A 16,080-nucleotide genomic window follows, 5' to 3' on the forward strand; every position below is an offset into this window, starting at 1 on the left:
ACTGGATGAGCACAACCAAGAATGGGAAACTCAGGGTCAGGCCTGGGTGAATGCCCTCAGTTTGGGGGGGAGCCAAAAAGAAGAGAAAGGAAAATAGTGTTGGAGAGACAGCAGGAGAACCAATGATAAAAGTCTGAGAAGAACGTTAAAAGATTATATTTCTTAGACCCATGAAGAAAGCCTTCTTATTGCTTCAGAAAAAGCCTGTAATCTTAGGAATTTCTTCAACATTTTAACAAAATATTGACTACCAGATTCCATTGCTTTGGGTAAAGAGATTCCTCCCCAAGCTATACACTCTTGCATTGTTCCTCATAGCATGGTCCCACAGAACATCTGAATTAGAATCATTGGGGACATTGTTAGGACCCCATGCCAGGTTTCCTGAGTCATATTTCAGGGAGTACAACCCAGGAAAAACATTTTCAAAAGATCCTTGGTGATTTTCATGCGCACTAAAATATGCAAATTGCTGAATTACAATGAAAGATAAAATGACCAAGAAAAAGAGAATATGGCTAAAAATGACCAGATACATGAAATTAAAACCCTAATAGATCCCTGGAAACATGCTCACCATTTGTGGAGAAGGAAAAGGCAAAGCAACAGTTTGAACTGAAAATTTGTTCTGGAAAATACCCAGGAAAACCTATTTTGAACAATAAGCCCTGGTTTGCATTTGACTCCAATGACAACAAGTTAGACGGCAACCAGAAAGCAATATGGCATCTCTTTATGAAGCGATGGTTTGGGGATATCAACATGCTGATTTAACAGCAAACTTTAAAACAAACACCATAAATTTCAGTCCACATGCTTTTTCTTACATTGCAGTCTTTGGAATCTCAACAGGAAAAGAGAGTCGTTTTCTGCATTATTATTTGCACTTGCAGATCACTTCCAGTACTGTTTCCAATACCTGAATGAAATAAGAGGCCGGTTAGAGCAAAGATCAAAATGTCTTACCAGTGAACACTATGGAACAAAAAAAAGTTATCCCAGATAACAATACGTCAATATTTGATCATTTGAGTCTTGTATGGATTTTGCCTTTGAAAGCCAAGGTTTCAAACCCAAACGATGGGGGAAAAGATATATATATTTCAGTTTCTAAGACATACAGTTTCTCACTTTTTTAAACAGAAGACTATTTTAGCAAAGGTGATTTGCAACCCCTCTTGCTAATATGTTGCTTTCTCCAGATTCCTAGTCATAATTAAAAAAATAAATTCTAAATTCCTCTGGCTTAGTTCCTAATGAGATCTCTATGCAAATAGAGGATAGTAAGTACATACCAACATTCCTGTGAGGTTTGGTGTGTATATATATAAAAATGGTCTCTTACCCTTTTTGTTAATCCAAATGACTGACTTCCTAACACATTTCCTCAAAGGGCTGGTTTCCCATTCTCTAATTAATTTTTATTGCTTTCCTTTCAAGCCTACATATTTTATTTTAATATTGGAGTATAGAACTTAAATATTATAATAAAGCCCTACGTTAATTGTTCTTTTTTTTAATTAGAGAAGTTGTAGGTTTACCTAAAAGTCCTGCAGAAAACAGTTTCCATCTACTCCTGCCTACATACAGTTTTCCCTATTATGAACACTTTCCATTAGTTACATTCACAGTGTTGTGCTATCATCACCACCATCGAATACCAGAGCTTTTTCATTACCCCATACAGAAAGTCTGTACCAATGAAAGCATTAACTACCCATGCCCTACACCCACTCCACTCCCTGGTAACCTGTATTCTAGTTTCTGACTCTATGAACTTGTTTACTCCAATGATTTCATACACCAAGTTAGATGGCAACTAGAAAGCAATATGGCATCTCTTTATGATGCGATGGTTTAGGGATATCAACATGCTGATTTAACATCAAGTGAAGAATTTCTGACACAATGCCACTAATAATAAAGCTTCTGGCAAATAAAATATTTGAAACAATGAGCGAAATGAGGTAAAAAGGGAAACTAAAAGATTTACTGATTTAGTCTCTTCAGGTTAATAAATGCTAAGAATACTATTTTAAGACAGGGCTTTACCTAGCACATCTTTCAAATGAGTTTGATCTCATATTTCTTTCGACTTTATAAACTGGAAAAAGTTCCCTAAATTTTCCTCTCATAATACTAATGGCATCATCATGTTACATCCATCAGCAGTAAACAGGTCTGAGGCCTACCAGTCTGCTACGACCTAATTTACTGTAGGCCAGAGAGATTCCTTCATAATCAGGTCAAGTACATGTGTTTTGCTGCCTTCTAAGCTATGTTAATAGCTGGAAAAAAAAATGACTCCAATGTTAACTTTAAAACTGAATTTAAAAACAATGCAAATACATACAAATGAACTCAAATGATTATCGAATTAATAATAAACCAATTACCACTTCAAGAAACCTTTGACACAATTATGACTACTCATTCTTAGTGAGATATAAACTAAGGAGAAAAAGAACTGCAAAGAAATCTTAACCTTCAGTCAGTATTTTTATTGTCCATAGTAATATTGATTTTATAACTTAAAAATTACTTAATGTAAACAGTAGGATAAAGCAAATAAGCAAATATACCATTAGGAACATCAAGATTTTCAGTGAAAAAATACAAACAAAAGATAAAAGTACAAAATCTCTTAAACGGGTAAGAGGTTCTGGATAGTCAAAATCATTTTGTAAAAGAAGAATAAATATGGGGGACTCAAACTTCCTGATTTATTAACTCATTACAAAGCTACAGTAATCACAGCAGCAGGGTACTAGCACAAGAACAAATATGTTGACCATGGAATCATATTGAGTGTTCAGAAATAAAAACTTACAACTATGGTCAACTGATTTTGACAAGGGTGCCAAATCCATTCAACTGGGAAAGAATAGTCTCTTCAACAAATGGTGCTAAAAAATTGCATATCCATATGCAATGAAGAAAGGTGGACTCTTGCCTCATATACAAAAATTACTTCAAAATGGACTGAAGGCCTAAATATAAGAATCCAAATTATATATTTCTTAGAAGACACAGGGAAGCATCTTTAGGACCTTACATCAGGCAATGATTTCTTAGACTGTATGCCAAAAGCACCAGCAACAAAAGAAAAATTAGATAAATGGGTCTCCCATCAAAATTTGAAACTTTTGTACATCAAAGGACTTTATCATTAAAGTAGAACAACATCCTAAAGAATGGGAGAAAATATTTGGAAACCACATGTTTGACAAGGTTTTAATAACCAGAATATATAAAGAAATGCAAACAAAAAAAAGAAATAAAGAAAAAGAAATCCTACAACTCAAGAACAAAAAGACTTTCAAATGGGTAAAAAACCTGAAGACACATTTCCCAAAGAAGATATACAAATAGCCAAAGAGGACATGTGAAGATGTGCAACATCATTAGCCACTACAGAAATACAATTGAAAACTACAATATTTGGAAATCACATACCCTATAAAGGTTTAATACGGAGAATACATAAAGAAATTCATCAACTTAATGACACCAACAATCCAATTACAAAATAGCCAAAAGGCTAAAACAGACATCTCTCTAAAGAAGATATTCAAATGGCCAGAAAGCACACAAAAAGATGCTGAAAATCATTAACTACCAGGAAAATGCAAATTTAAATCACAATGAATACCATTACTCATTCACTAGAATGGCTACAATTAAAAAAATAAAAAAGGAAAACTAAGTATGTTAGAGTCAATGTGGTTAAAGAGAACACCAGTTCATCATGGGTGGGAAGGTAAAATGGTGCAGCCACTATGCAAAACAGTTTGAGTGATCCTCAGAAAGTTAACTACGGAATTACCACATGACCTGGGATTCCCACTTCTGGGTATATACCCAAAAGAACTGAAAGCAGGAACTCAAACACATATTTGTACACCAATGTCCACAGCAGCATTATTCACAAGCACGAAAAAGTGGAAGGAATCTGTGTTCAACAGTTGAATGGATAAACAAATGTGATATATCTATACAATGGGATACTACTCAGTCATAAAACAGCTCAACAGGTTCCTTGATCAGATAAACCCTGAAACTCAGAGGGACCAGCCTCTCCAGGATTATGAATTAATTACATCCCCTTACTCTTTAGTGTGAACACTCCTTCTCAGCATGAAAAAGTCAGAAAAGGCACTGTCTGAAGATCCCTATAGACTGAGAGAAGGATTAAAGGAAGAGTATATAAGAAAATGAGATTTAACAAACAAGTATCGCTGTTGAGTCACTATATTACTATTCCTTCTAACTTCCAGTGTTTTGGAGAAGCTAAAAGGAAAAATCTGAGATGATGGAATGGTAGCCCATGACAAATTCTGGGATCTATTCTTTAATTACTTGGAGAAGTGTGCTTGGAAATTATTACTTTTTTCTTTCTTTGCTTTGTATATATGTTACATTAAGCGGTTAAAAACATTTAAAAAAAAGGAATGAAATTCTGATGTATGCTACTATATGGATGAAACCTGAAGACAGCTTGTTGAGCGAAACAAACCAGACATTAAGAAAAAATATAGCATGATCTCATTGTTATGAAAAAAATTAGAGTAAGCAAATTCATAGACAGAAACTAGAATACAGATTACCAGGGCTGAAGTGCAGTTAGGGAACTGTGATGATAGCAGCACAATAGTGTAATTAACACTACTGAATTATATAAATGTAAAATATTTTTTTGCATTATACATTTGAATGTGGTTAAAAGGGGAAATTCTAGTTTGTATATATTAGTAGAATAAAAATTTTTTAAAAAAACAGAACTGTACAATACAAACAATTAACTCTAAGTTAAACCATGGATAGTAGGATTGTAGTTAAAAGTACAGTTATAGTCCTCTCTCTCCACTGGCAGCGCTCCCGCCGCCATCCAGCCCTTCTCTTCCTCTTTCTCCGCCAGCGCTCCCGCCGCCATCTAGCCCTCCTCTTCCTCATTCTCCGCCGGCGGGGCTCCCGCCGCCATCTAGCCCTCCTCTTCCTCTTTCTCCGCCGGTGGCGCTCCCGCCGCCATCTTGCCCTTCTCTTTCCCCTTCTGCTCCGGCGGCGCTCCATCCGCCATCTTATCCTTTCCTTTCTCCTCCTACTCCAGTGGCTCTGCAACCACCACCGTGCCCTCTTCCACCTTCACCGGCTCCTCCGCCACTGTCCTCAACAGCCTTGCCACCCTCACCTTTCCTCCCCCAGAACAGCTACTAGGGGAGTAGAAATGATACAGAACAGCTCCCAGAGCCATGACAGAGATCAAAAAGACAGCATACCCCATCCAGGAACGGCTGACTGTCTGGGAGAACCACCTCCGGTGAGATCGCCGAGGGGCGCCGGCTTTCCCGGGCGGGGCGGCAAGCGGCCGGAGTCCCTCCCTTCCTCCTTCACGGGCCAGCTGGCAGAATTGGGCAGGCGGTCCCCTCAAGCCGCAGCAGCTGGCACCCCCACCACGCGAGGCCCCCCAGACTAACTGAGAGAATTGGATCGGATATCCCCAGACCGCAGAGAATGGTGACTGGGGGGGGTCCCTTCCAAACACGTGACTCCCCGGTCCGGTTGGGAACGGTGCACTCTCCCGGGCTGCGGCAGCTGGCACCCTCCCGCCAAGCTTGGCGCCCTGGGCCGACTAGGAAATTCGGACGGGCGCTCTCCTGGGCTGTGGCGGCCGGCGACCCTCCCTGCGTTCGGACCCCCAGGCCGGCTGGCACTCTTCCAAGCCGCTTTGGCTGGCGAATCTCCCCCACGGCGAGAGTTTTCCAAAGTTAAAGGACCCACAGCACCTTTTACTGGTGGGACCCGCAGACAAACGTGTGCCACGAGTGCCACCTACTGGGCAGGATAAGAAAAACAGAACCCAGAGATTTCACAGAAAAATCTTTCAACCTGTTGGGTACAACTCCCAGGGAAATCTAAACTAAATGTCCAGACGCCAGCAGAAGATAATGGATCACGCTCAGAAAATTGAAAATATGGCCCAGTTAAAGGAACAAACCAATAGTTCAAATGAGATACAGGAGCTGAGACAACTAATGCTGAACATACGAACAGAAATGGAAAACCTCTTCAAAAACAGAATCGATAAATTGAGGGAAGACATGAAGATGACATGGGCTGAACAAAAAGAAGAAACAGAAAAACTGAAAAAACAAATCACAGAGCTTATGGAAGTGAAGGATAAAGTAGAAAAGATGGAAAAAACAATGGATACCTACAATGATAGATTTAAAGAGACAGAAGATAGAATTAGTGATCTGGAGAATGAAACATCTGAATTCCAAAAACAAACAGAAACTATCGGGAAAAGAATGGAAAAATTTGAACAGGGTATCAGGGAACTCAAGGACAATATGAACCGCACAAATATACGTGTTATGGGTGTCCCAGAAGGAGAAGAGAAGGGAAAAGGAGAAGAAAAACTAATGGAATAAATTATCACTAAAATTTCCCAACTCTTATGAAAGACCTAAATTTGCAGATCCAAGAAGTGCAGCGCACCCCAAAGAGATTAGACCCAAATAGGCATTCTCCAAGACACTTACTAGTTAGAATGTCAGAGGTCAAAGAGAAAGAGAGGATCTTGAAAGAAGCAAGAGAAAAACAATCCATCACATACAAGGGAAACCCAATAAGACTATGTGTTGATTTTTTAGCAGAAATCATAGAAGCCAGAAGACAGTGGGATGATATATTTAAATTACTAAAAGAGAAAAACTGCCAACCAAGACTCCTATATCCAGCAAAATTGTCCTTCAAAAATGAGGGAGAAATTAAAACATTCTCAGACAAAAAGTCACTGAGAGAATTTGTGACCAAGAGACCAGCTCTGCAAGAAATACTAAAGGGAGCACTAGAGTCAGAAACGAAAAAACAGAAGAGAGAGGTATGGAGAAGAGTGTAGAAAGAAGGAAAATCAGATATGATATATATAATACAAAAGGCAAAATGGTAGAGGAAAATATTATCCAAACAGTAATAACACTAAATGTTAATGGACTGAATTCCCCAATCAAAAGACATAGACTGGCAGAATGGATTAAAAAACAGGATCCTTCTATATGCTGTCTACAGGAAACACATCTTAGACCCAAAGATAAACATAGGTTGAAAGTGAAAGGTTGGGAAAAGATATTTCATGCAAATAACAACCAGAAAAGAGCAGGAGTGGCTATACTAATATCCAACAAATTAGACTTCAAATGTAAACAGTTAAAGAGACAAAGAAGGACACTATATACTAATAAAAGGAACAATTTAACAAGAAGACATAACAATCATAAATATTTACGCACCAAACCAGAATGCCCCAAAATACATGAGGAATACACTGCAAACCCTGAAAAGGAAAATAGACACATATACCATAATAGTTGGAGACTTCAATTCACCACTCTCATCAATGGACAGAACATCTAGACAGAGGATCAATAAAGAAATAGAGAATCTGAATATTACTATAAATCAGCTAGACTTAACAGACTTTATAGGACATTACATCCCACAACAGCAGGATACACCTTTTTCTCAAGTGCTCATGGATCATTCTCAAAGATAGACCATATGCTGGGTTACAAAGCAAGTCTCAACAAATTTAAAAAGATTGAAATCATACACAACACTTTCTCGGATCATAAAGGAATGAAGTTGGAAATCAATAACAGCCGGAGTGCCAGAAAATTCACAAATACGTGGAGGCTCAACAACACACTCTTAAACAACAAGTGGGTCAAAGAAGAAATTGCAAGAGAAATTAGTAAATACCTAGAGGCAAATGAAAATGAAAACACAACATATCAAAACTTATGGGACGCAGCAAAGGCAGTGCTAAGAGGGAAATTTATTGCCCTAAAATGCCTATATCAGAAAAGAAGAAAAGGCAAAAATGCAGGAATTAACTGTCCACTTGGAAGAACTGGAGAAAGAACAGCAAACTAATCCCAAAGCAAGCAAAAAGAAAGAAATAACAAAGATTAGAGCAGAAATAAATGAAATTGAAAACATGAAAACAATAGAGAAAATCAATAAGACCAGAAGTTGGTTCTATGAGAAAATCAATAAGATTGATGGGCCCTTAGCAAGATTGACAAAAAGAAGAAGAGAGAGGATGCAAATAAATAAGATCAGAAATGGAAGAGGAGACATAACTACTGATACTGACCTCACAGAAATAAAGGAGGTAATAACAGGATACTATGAACAACTTTATGCTAATAAATACAACAATTTAGATGAAATGGACAGGTTCTTGGAAAGACATGAACAACCAACTTTGACTCAAGAAGAAATAGATGACCTCAACAAACCAATCACAAGTAAAGAAATTGAATTAGTCATTCAAAAGCTTCCTAAAAAGAAAAGTCCAGGACCAGATGGCTTCACATCTGAATTCTATCAAACATTCCAGAAAGAATTAGTACCAACTCTCCTCAAACTCTTCAAAAAAATCGAAGTGAAGGGAAAACTACCTAATTCATTCTATGAAGCCAACATCACCCTCATACCAAAACCAGGCAAAGATATTACAAAAAAAGAAAACTACAGACCAATCTCTCTAATGAATATAGATGCAAAAATCCTCAATAAAATTCTAGCAAATCGTATCCAACAACACATTAAAAGAATTATACATCATGACCAAGTAGGATTCATCTCAGGTATGCAAGGATGGTTCAACATAAGAAAATCAATTAATGTAATACACCATATCAACAAATCAAAGCAGAAAAATCACATGATCATCTCAATTGATGCAGAGAAGGCATTTGACAAGATTCAACATCCTTTCCTGTTGAAAACACTTCAAAAGATAGGAATACAAGGGAACTTCCTTAAAATGATAGAGGGAATATATGAAAAACCCACAGCTAATATCATCCTCAATGGAGAAAAATTGAAAACTTTCCCCCTAAGATCAGGAACAAAACAAGGATGCCCACTATCACCACTGTTATTCAACATTGTGTTGAAGGTTCTAGCCAGAGCAATTAGACAAGAAAAAGAAATACAAGGCATCAAAATTGGAAAGGAAAAAGTAAAACTATCACTGTTTGCAGATGATATGATACTATACGTCGAAAACCCTGAAAAATCCACAACAAAACTACTAGAGCTAATAAATGAGTACAGCAAGGTAGCAGGTTACAAGATCAACATTCAAAAATCTGTAGCATTTCTATACACTAGTAATGAACAAGCTGAGGGGAAATCAAGAAACGAATCCCATTTACAATTGCAACTAAAAGAATAAAATACCTAGGAATAAATTTAACTAAAGAGACAAAAAAACCTATATAAAGAAAACTACAAAAAACTGCTAAAAGAAATCACAGAAGACCTAAATAGATGGAAGGGGATACTGTGTTCATGGATTGGAAGACTAAATATAGTTAAGATGTCAATCCTACCTAAATTAATTTACAGATTCAATGCAATACCAATCAAAATCCGAACAACTTATTTTTCAGAAATAGAAAAACCAATAAGCAAATTTATCTGGAAGGGCAGGGTGCCCCGAATTGCTAAAAACATCTTGAGGAAAAAAAATGAAGCTAGAGGTCTCGCGCTGCCTGACTTTAAGGCATACTATGAAGCCACAGTGGTCAAAACAGCATGGTATTGGCATAAAGATAGATATATCGACCCATGGAATCGAATAGAGTGCTCAGATATAGACCCTCTCATCTATGGACATTTGATCTTTGATAAGGCAGTCAAGCCAACTCACATGGGACAGAACAGTCTCTTCAATAAATGGTGCCTAGAGAACTGGATACCCATATGCAAAAGAATGAAAGAAGACCCATATCTCACACCCTATACAAAAGTTAACTCAAAATGGATCAAAGATCTAAACATTAGGTCTAAGACCATAAAACAGTTAGATGAAAATGTAGGGAGATATCTTATGAAACTTACAATTGGAGGCAGTTTTATGGACCTTAAACCTAAAGCAAGAGCACTGAAGAAGGAAAGAAATAAATGGGAGCTCCTCAAAATTAAACACTTTTGTGCATCAAAGAACTTCATCAAGAAAGTAGAAACACAGCCTACACAATGGGAGACAATATTTAGAAACGACATATCAGATTAAGGTCCAGGATCCAGAATTTATAAAGAGATTGTTCAACTCAACAACAAAAAGACAGCCAACCCAATTACAAAATGGGAAAAAGACTTGAACAGACACCTACCAGAAGAGGAAATACAAATGGCCAAAAGGCACATGAAGAGATGCTCAATGTCCCTGGCCATTAGAGAAATGCAAATCAAAACCACAATGAGATATCATCTCACACCCACCAGAATGGCCATTATCAACAAAACAGAAAATGACAAGTGCTGGAGAGGATGCGGAGAAAGAGGCACACTTATCCACTGTTGGTGGGAATGTCAAATGGTGCAAGCACTGTGGAAGGCAGTTTGGCGGTTCCTCAAAAAGCTGAATATAGAATTGCCATACGACCCAGCAATACCATTGCTGGGAATCTACTCAAAGGACTTAAGGGCAAAGACACAAACGGACATTTGCACACCAATGTTTATAGCAGCGTTATTTACAATTGCAAAGAGATGGAAACAGCCAAAATGTCCATCAACAGAAGAATGGCTAAACAAACTGTGGTATATACATACGATGGAATATTATGCAGCTTTAAGACAGGATAAACTTATGAAGCATGTAATAACATGGATGGACCTAGAGAACATTATGCTGAGTGAGTCTAGCCAAAAACTAAAGGACAAATACTGTATGGTCCCACTGATGTGAACCGACATTCGAGAATAAACTTGGAATATGTCATTGGTAACAGAGTCCAGCAGGAGTTAGAAACAGGGTAAGATAATTGGTAATTGGAGCTGAAGGGATACAGACTGTGCAACAGGACTAGATACAAAAACTCAAAAATGGACAGCACAATAATACCTAATTGTAAAGTAATCATGTTAAAACACTGAATGAAGCTGCATCTGAGGTATAGGTGTTTTTTTTTTTTTTACTATTATTATTACTTTTATTTCTCTTCTCTATATTAACATTCTATATCTTTTTTGTTGTGTTGCTTGTTCTTCTAAACCGATGCAAATGTACTAAGAAACGATGATCATGCATCTATGTGATGATGTTAAGAATTACTGATTGCATATGTAGAATGGTATGATTTCTAAATGTTGGGTTAATTTCTTTTTTTCCATTAATAAAAAACAGAAAAAAAAGTACAGTTATAAAAATGCGTTTACCAATTGTAACAAATATACCACATCCACTATATAGTGTTAATAGGGTGGTATATGGGAATTACTATATTTTATGCATGATGATTCTATAAACCCACAACTTCTCTAATAAAAAAAAAAAACAAATACAAAAATACATTGTGTTGGGCAGGCCACGGTGGCTTGGCAGGCAAGAATGCTTACCTGCCATGCCAGAGGACCTGGGTTCAATTCCCGGTGCCTGCCCATGTTAAAAAACAAAACAGAGAAACAAAAAAAAACATTGTGCTGAGTGAAAGAAATCTTACAAAAAAAGAAAGAACCATCAGAATATACACCACAAATAGTGAACCTTAATGTAAACTATGGACTACAGTTTATAGTAAAATTGTCATAATATTCTTTCATCATCTTTAACAAAGGTACCACAATAATTCAAAGTGTGATTAATGGTGGAGTATATGGGCTTTATATTTTCTGCACACCTACAACTTCTCTAATAAAATATATATATATTTAAGAATACATTTTGTAATAATAAATCTAAAATGAAACTAACAATTTGAAATCATGGTTTACATTTCTACATATTCCCTAGCTCTGTCCAATGAAAAGGCCTAGAAGTAGTGATACCCTAGAGTAGCAATGAACATACCCAGCACTCAGATCTTGGTTTCAAAGCACTAATTTGCACAAAAAGAAACAAGGTTCCCTGGAGAAATGGATGCATCCACATCCAAAATGGAAAGTACAAGATGAGCCTGGGGCATCATACTGTTTAAAAAGCAAGGGGAGACTCTCACCAGTGAAGCCAGGAGAAGTGCTGCAGAAGCCCATCTCCCTAAACTACCACAAGAAAGAGATGAAAGCACCACCAAATTTCATCAATTTTAACGTTATCCAGAGATGTCTTGGCTATTTGGAACTGTCATATTCAAATATTTGACATCTTAAATCTTTGCACTGTGGAGGATAGTAATGAAAATGTTCAAAAATTCATTGTGGTGATGAATGGACAACTATATGATGATACTATGAACCACTGATTGTACACTTTGGATGATTTGTAAATATATCTCAATAAAATTGCATTAAAAAAAGCAAGCGGAAGTAGTCAGGGTTATGCCAAAAAAAAAAAAAAACAGTGCGAAATGGTTCACAATGGCTATATCTAAGATAACTTAGACAAATAATTTTTTAAGAAAACCAAAACATTGTAAAACATTTAATAAACAAAAGTTCCGAGTCTATAGTAACATGCAAAAGAGGGAGGTGGGAGGAAGAAAACTCCTCTTTATAGAATTTCATGTATTAAATGTGGAAAAAATAACATAATTAGAAAATTCACCATTCTACAGCTCTCAGTTTAATAACTGATACAGGCAAAGATCAACAATGGATGCTGAAATGATAATGTAAAACAATAATGGGGAGCATGATATGCACAAGTTGCACCTAAGAACTTATTTACTAATTCAACTACAGAGAGGAAAATACATCCTTATTTTGAAAAGACCTGACGATCATAATCTTTGCTAGGTGGTCAACCAACATTAATATTGAAACAACCAGATGGTACATAGCTCTGATGTGAAGAATATGAAGTATGCAATAACACCTTTGAAGTATTCCTGCCACCAAAATAGTTAACCTGAACCTTACCAAGCTTCTAGACTTAATTTCCAGTGTCCTATGACATAATACTATTTTAATACGCTGGAGTAACAAGTTAATTGACACTGAGGAAACAACCAGATAAATTCTAAATGTGAAACATTCTACAATACAAATATCGTGCACTCCTTAAAAAACCAAATAAATTGGACATAAATTACATCAAGGGATCACTACTAACGTGCTTAATAGGATCACATAACCAGGTAGAATATTGTCATTTTTCATAAGAGAAACACGCAATTTAAAAATCTTACTTTCAAATCAAACAGCATAAATCAACATACACACACACACAGAAAGAGAGAACAAAGACTGTGTGTAATTTTGGCAATTATAGCAAAGTGTTAACCAATAAATTAATCTAGGTAGAGGGATATGGGTATTCACTGCATTCATTTCAACCTTTTCATAAATTGGGAGGGAAGAAAGGAAAGGAGAGTTAAAAGAGCAGTTCTCAAAGTAAGCTCAAGGGAATCCTCAGGAGATTCTTTCAGGGTTTCTACAAAATCAAAAGCACTTTCATCATCATAATAACAATAGGAGGTTATTTGCCTTTGTCACTGTGTTGATGTTAGTAGGGATCGTGCAAAAGCAATGGTGGACAAAACTGTTGCCATCTTAGCACAAATCAAGGTAGGGATCCCAAACAGAACTAGAATTATTCTTCACTTCCAGACACTAGTTAAAAATTTGTATCTAGCACCCTGAACCAATACTTAAAGACTTTCCTGATGAGTTTGGTGATGTCATTAATGTGATTTTTTTAATACTGTATAATGAAATGAGTTGCCATCTGAAAGATATGCACAACTCATGAGCCATTATTTTCCAAACATACACGGGCAAATCATCCATTCAAAATATAAGACAGACCAACAGATTTTAACAGAACAGTACGAAAGATCCATTGGCATGGTTTTAAAAATCCAAGTTGCAGTAAATCTTTAAGAAATTCCCATTTAAGTTTTGGTATAGTATCAAAGAAAAATACCACAATTTCCTGAAAAGGATATTTGATATACAATTACGCATCTGTGTGAGGCTGGATTTTCCTCACCTATTTCAACCAAAACATAATAAAAGCATATTGAATGCAGAAGCAGATATGAGATTCCAGCTATGCATTATTTAGCCTAGCATTAAACAGACTTACAAAAAATGTAAAACAACGTTACTCTTCTCACTCAAATCTGTTTTAGAAAATAATTTTTCTTAAATATTAACATGAATTGGGTTCACTATTTGTAGTGAATTATTAATATCTTTAAAATGTGCTTTAATTTCTAATCTGCTTTGTATTGATATATTCCACATAAACAAAACTTATATGGGAATGTCAATAAATGTTTAAGAGTGTAAAGCATTCCTGAACCGGAACACTTTGAGAAGTGCTGCTCTGGAAATCAATATATGACAGAAACTTTTATATATAAATCAGAAGCCTATACCACACTAACCTGTCCCAGAGCAGTTAAGCCTCTGTTATTCTGTCAACATCTAGCAAGTTTTCTCTTGGGGGGTGGGGAGTGCAACTCAGCGCAAAAACAAAAATACAGCCACAAAAACAATGGGTACACTCATTCTCAAGTAGCATAGAAGTAGTTCAACCTATAAGAACAAAACAGGTTGCCTACCTCCAACTTCAATTTTCAGAAACAAATCTAACACTGTTTCAAGCTATTTTAAGTAAAGAATTAATGTTTTACCAAAACGTAAACTCAAGCAAATGAGTGAATTATCTATACTGGGCCACATTATAATGACTGGAACATGTTATCTTCTCAGACATTTAATTGCAATGTTTGGTAGTAATTTTCAAACCAAAAAAAATTAGCAAAGGCTGTACTCCCCAATAATAAGTATAAAAAAATAACCGATGGTGCTTTACTTACTCGTTTGGGACCACTGAAAATCTTTCTGTTATTTTCCTTTGATTTATCTCCTTGCTTATTCGTGGGCTTCTTCACACTTTCAGGCATACCGCGCAAGTCCTCTGTAAAATCTAAGTTTTCTGAAATCCAAGTGAAAGGTTTAGGAGATGAAAGGGTGAGAAAGGACGGTAGACCCGGAAACTTACAGCGGGCGGGTTTAGTTTTGCGCTCCCGGACTTAACTCACCAAATCCAAGATGGAGGGAGGTGAGTCAGCGCCTGGGTGATGGCGTAGGTAGTTTTTAAGCAAGGGGGTCAGGTAACGTCCAGAAGGGGCGGTTCTCCGGAAGTCAGGTGGTCGAAAGGGGCGGTTCTCCGGAAGTCACGTGTCCGGAAGGGGCGGTCCCAGAAGCCATGTTGGGAGGGGCGACACAGTCTCTACAGGTCTAGTTGACGTTCCCTTCCCAGTCCCCCGACCTAACACCAAGTAATCAAAACTAGCAAACTTTCTCATATTTCAGATTATCTACCAGATAGCCTATGAAGGTTTTTTTTTTTTTACTATTGTGGAAAGAAAAGATTAAGGAAATAAAAATATTCCCAATGACATTAAGTTTCATTCTCCCATTCTCACCTCTTGCTTGTTCCCTCTAAAAGAAAATCATAAACCTGGCTGTTATTATGTGTTCTAGCTTTATTTTGTGTAAATGGCAAAATCAAGTCTTTTCCAAAATAATTTCTGTTAACTGCTGGATATGTGTGGACACTGGCACTGGTTGGTTAAATTTGAACAGACACACACATTGATAGAAAACACCAGACGATAGTCACTTTTGACATTTTTCTAGAATTCACGTTCACCAAATTATATCAGCCTTCAAAGAATGCCTGCTTACATCTGAAAAGGCCAATGACAGGATACATTTAAAAAAACAAAAAAGAGGACGGCTTTCCTTGACAAAAAATTATAAAATTACCAAGTATAATGTAGTTCAGTAAATTTGTGGGTCTTCACTCAAGGATTAGATTACACCCCAAATGGTTGTAAAGGTTTATTTTCTTTCTAATCTTAAGAAAAAAGGAAGATATTTCTCTATCCTAACCCTTACTGAAATGCTTGCAAATTCACATGGTACATGAAGACTCAAATTCCAACTTTGGGTATATCAACTAAATGACCTCTAATTTTCCAATGTTACTTGGTATCAGCATCAAGTTTTTGAAAGGGGGCCTAAGGATTTCACATTTTAAAGCCTGAAAAGGTGTACTACCACCAAATGTACATTTAGCCATAGATTTTCAATTGCAGATTAGAATCA

The 16,080-nt window shown here is 36.7% G+C and overlaps 1 long non-coding RNA gene across 2 annotated transcripts in view; it reads right to left on the reverse strand.

Annotated features, from left to right (window-relative positions):
* The window catches only part of LOC143681240 (uncharacterized), a 20,202-nt gene extending 5,098 nt beyond the window's left edge, over window positions 1–15,104 (reverse strand). For both annotated transcript variants that reach the window (XR_013174484.1, XR_013174483.1), the window contains exons 1-3: window positions 15,009–15,104; window positions 14,784–14,902; window positions 828–919 (exon numbers count right to left, since the gene is read on the reverse strand). This is a non-coding gene — a long non-coding RNA (uncharacterized LOC143681240). The remainder of the gene's footprint in view (window positions 1–827; window positions 920–14,783; window positions 14,903–15,008) is intronic.
* Between the last annotated feature and the right edge of the window lie 976 nt (window positions 15,105–16,080).

This window comes from Tamandua tetradactyla, chromosome 4 (assembly GCF_023851605.1).
Source record: "Tamandua tetradactyla isolate mTamTet1 chromosome 4, mTamTet1.pri, whole genome shotgun sequence".
Classification (NCBI taxonomy): domain Eukaryota; kingdom Metazoa; phylum Chordata; class Mammalia; order Pilosa; family Myrmecophagidae; genus Tamandua; species Tamandua tetradactyla.